Genomic DNA, 4,783 nt, shown 5'->3' on the forward strand with positions numbered 1-4,783 from the left:
ATTGCCTAAGAAAAAAGATTAAAAAGCAAAAGTGAAAAAAAGCAGCTTCCTTCCCTTAGAGGGGAGATCTCAACATTAGAAATAGACAAAAATGAGGCGATCATTCTTTGAGAAAATACTTCTTTTACTAAAAGAAATAAAAATATAACTTGCTTCTCTGTACTCTCTAATTGTTCTTTCTGAATGTTGATAATTGATTTAAACTTTTTGAAGGAGTAAGGGGGACATCTGGGTTTATAAGTACATCAGAGAAGGAAACTCCATGGGTGGACAGTCCTTCCACTGATGCAGATTGACAACTCATTTGTAGCTTATAATCTTAAAGAAGTACCAGCTCCCAATATCCTATATCACACTGCTTTTTCGGAGCATTGATTATGCTGATTTTACTGTGTATGCATGTACATGTAAGGCATTTGCATTCGCATTCAGACTAAGTTATAGTTCTTCTATTCAGTCTAAGTGGAAACAGTTTAGAATTTATCTATCAGATCAGGATCCTGCTGTAACAAGGATCAAGACATCTTTTTTAAATTTTCTTTTAAAATGATCGCACTGCTTTTGAATTGCTCCTTTCAACCATTTCTCTTAGTTCTGTTTTCAGGGTGTAAAAATGGGATTCACAGCTATGGTGGAAAGAATTCAAGTGAGATCACAGTTGATTGTGAACAGGCCTCTCAACTCATGAATCACATGGAAAAGGTGTTAAAGAAAAATTATGTCTATTTAAAGGTTGATAGAATTTATTTTTGACTCCTTACATCTTAAACATTAGGTGACATCTTTCCCTTCATAACCATCAAAAAAATAGATTTGTCATTTTAGCATCCAAGAAATTACTACAAGTTTCTTTTGACACATGAAATTTGTGATGTTAAGATAGAGAAATGATTTATAAATCATATAACTAAAAAGCACATTTCAGCTGCGGCACTGACGACTGTTAAATGATAAAATATTAATTTGTGCAATAATAATTTATTCTAATTTTGCAATTAGGGATACTGAGATAGAAAAAAAACAAGCTTACACAATTACAGCATAGTTTACCAAAATGAAACTTTCTAACTTTCTATACTGTTTTCAGATGGGTAAGAAGTCCTTTTCAGGGCCAGGGCAAGAAATTTGTCTGCCCTAAGCAAAGGTAGAGAGTTATTTCTCCAATATATTACTATTGGAATCAATATATGGGCTTTGGCTTAAGCATTTATATGCCAGTCAGAGTGGAATTGTCTAGTATTTCTATTAAAATGATCATAAAAAAGTGGCATTACAAAGTATCCCTTGTTGTATACTATCCCCACCCAGTGTATTACCCCTAGGAGGATGGATGCCTAGCTTATATACCTATGGCCAGGCTCTGCTGCTTCTGTTCCTTTTAAAAGAATGTAACATGCTGTAAACAAGTATTTAGGAATGAATAAATCTCAGAAAATCTATGAAGGTTTGGGCTTAAAAATAGGAAGCATGGAAGAAAGACTTGTTTACATTTAATTTAGCATTTAATGCTAAGAATCTCTCAATTTAAAAGTATCTTAATGTTCAAAGTGATTTCAGAGGTAATTTGTACAGATTCTGATTCACACAATTTAAGAATACCTTCAACAACATCTCTGAGAACTGTTCATCCAGTCTCTGACTGAAAATTTTGGTGATGGAGAACTTAATATTTCATAAAGTAGCTTATTTCATTTTTAACAACTCAGATGCTTAGGAAGTTCTTCCTTACATTACATCAAAATATAGCTGCCACTAACTTCTACTGATTGATCGTATTTCTGTTTTCTAGAGCAGTAGTTTTCAAAGTTTTGGGTCCTCTAGATGGTTGTGACATGATATGGGTGGGGTCAAGTTATGATATTACCCCAAGGGGTACATAATTAACTACTGGGATGGTAGGTATGTATTCCAGCTTCCCCTTGTTAATATCCTGGGGCTTCTCTCAAACACAACTACAGTTACTCTTCACCCACCATCCCCCTATATTCCTTCAATTGATCTCATTTCAACTACCCCCTTCTACAATAGGTATACATCCCTCAGGATAGTTAAAACCTCACCTTGACCAGGACACTCAAGGGAGAACTAGGTGCAATGACATTTCTAAGTATCTTCCTCAGTATAGTCACTCAGACCCCCAGGTCATCTTTTTGATGGGTACTCATGAAAGCTGGCCAAAAAACCACCCATTTTCTGAGCTTTTTAAATCAAAGGCATCACCATTCTTCCAGTCATGAAGTTTTCCTTTTCAGCTCTCCCACATATCCTAATCAACTGTCAAATCTCATCCCATGTCTCTGCAATTCTCAGCTATGTCCAGGCAGTCAGTCATTTATTAAGCATCTACATATGCCAACCTCTGGGCTAAGTGCTGGAGAAATAGTAAAAGGCCAAAGGAAGTCCCTGCTCTCAAAGGAGCTTGCAGTCTACTTGGAGATCCATCATATTAATAATTATGTATGAAAAAATCTAACAGAGGGAATTAAGGGGGAAATGGAAAGGAGTCTTGTGGAAGGTGGGATGCTAGGGATGGAAGCTCAATTCCGGGTGGACAGTCTCGGGCGGGTAAAGGTGGGAACTTCTAAATCTTAGAGTTCTCACGAGACCCCCCAGGAAATGACTGGGAATCGAGGTGAACCGAGCTATCTCGTGTATTTCCGCCTCTTCCCGTGAGAAACGTGATGGGAGAGAGCTCTCCCTGCCCTCGAGATTGTCCCGGATCTGGGCACACTATTGTTATCTAACAGCACGGTATTCAGATGCAAACTATGCTGCTGGAGAGTTTAAGTTGGATCAGGAAAGCCTGAAAGTTCTCTTGGGTGGAGGGGCGCGGAGAGGACAGGACACAAGTCTCTGCTTTTCCTCTCTCCTCTCTCCCCTCCCCCTCTCTCCCCACTTATACTTCTACTTCCAATCTCTTATTGTAAGATCTTTGCCTCCTTGGGAGATTCTTCGCTCCCTCCTAAGGAAGAATTCCCCTGCACTTGTAACTAGACCCTGAAATAAAGCTCAACCCTTGTTCGACTCTGGAACGTCCTTTCTCTCATACGAGCATCCGGTTTGGCCAACCGAAGACCTCCGATAGAGGTAAGGGAAGACTCGGGTAGCCCTCAGGCCTCTAGGCCAGGCAGTGGGACTTTAGCTGGATACTGAAGAAAGTCAGTAAAGCAAGGAAAAGAGATGAAAAAAGAAAAGATTCAAAGTATGGAAGACAACCAGTGAAAATGCACAGAGTAAGCAGATAGAATGCCCTGTGCAAGGAGCAGCAAGGAGGCCAGTGGCACTAGACCAGAGTATGTGTGGTGTTAGAAGGTATGAGACTGAAAAAGGAGGACATATTATGAAAGAACTTTGAGTGCGAAAGGTTTTTATATTTGATTTTGGAGGTGACAGGGAACCACTAGCGTGGGAAGAATTTTAGCAAAATCATTTTGGCAGCTGAGTGGAGGATGTATTTGAGCAAGCAGACACTTGAGCGGAGCGGACCAACCAGGATACTACTAAAATAGCCCAGCATGATGTTAATGAGATTTATGTTAATGAAAGACCTTCTCCACCCATTAATGGGCCTCAGATTAGGGGAGGCTTGTTTCTCAGGAATGACCACACCTTTTGTTAATTGCTAATGAGGCACTGGGTCTAAAGGTCATGCCCTCTGGCTCTGAAAAGTGTTTATATATTCTGAGGTGAGGTTTTGCTTTGAAGGCTTCTTCGAAGAAGGTTCCTTTGCCAGATGAGACTCTGGGTAGCTGTGCCCTCTCCCCTTTGAAAATCCAGATGTTGCTGCCTCTCTCTCTGGTTACTATGTATGCATGTAATGGTCAGACAGTTAGATCTGTCTGTTGATCTGTGATGTATGTATTGCTTATGGTCAGATAGTTAAAAGCCCTGTGTTAGTCTTTATTTCTCTACTTGTATGTTCTCTGTTGGTGAATGTAAAGAAGATTGTTACCCCTCAAAAGTTGCTTTCCTTTTAGAAAAGTAGATCTAAGAACCTGTACAGCAGGTCCTCCTGTGTATGCTGGGGTGCTTGCTGCTGCACCCAGGCATGAGGGGATGAGGGACCTAACCAGGAAGGTGGTAGTATGAGAAGAGGAAATGGGCCATATCTGAGAGATGTTAAGAAGGTAAAATTGCTGGAAACAGATTAGATATGTGGGGTGGGGGTGAGAAAAGGAGGAACTGAAGAATTGAAGATGACCCCTAGGTTGTGACTGGGAGGACTATGGTCTTCTCTGCAGTACTAGGGAAGTTAGGGAGAGAGTACGATTTGGAAGGGAAAGCTAATGAATCCAATTTGGGGCATGTCAAGTTTAAGACATCTATGGGACATCAAGGTTGAGCAGTCTGAAAGGCATTTTGAGATGTGAGCCTAAAGGTCAATAGAGACGTTGAAGTTTAATAATTAGAGAATCATCAGCATAGAGATAGTGTTGAATCCATAGGAGCTGATGAGAGAACCAACTATATGTCCCATTTCTTCACTTGCACAGTCACCATCCTAAACTCAATCCCTTTTCACCTCTTTCCTGAACTATTACTTAACCCCAATTGCTTCATCCTGGGTCATCTCCAGTCATCCTGATGAGTATCTGGTCACTGGATTCAGATGGCTCTGGAGAAGAAGTGAGGCTGGTGACCAGCACAACCCTCTGTCACTCAAAACAAAGTCAAGTGCAGGTCATGTCATTATTTCTCCAATGGGATGGTCTTCTTTGGCAATGAACACACATACAACACCTTCCTTAACTGGTCTCCTTATATCAAGTATCTCTGTATTCCT

This window comes from Notamacropus eugenii, chromosome 3 (assembly GCF_028372415.1).
Source record: "Notamacropus eugenii isolate mMacEug1 chromosome 3, mMacEug1.pri_v2, whole genome shotgun sequence".
Taxonomy (NCBI): Eukaryota; Metazoa; Chordata; class Mammalia; order Diprotodontia; family Macropodidae; genus Notamacropus; species Notamacropus eugenii.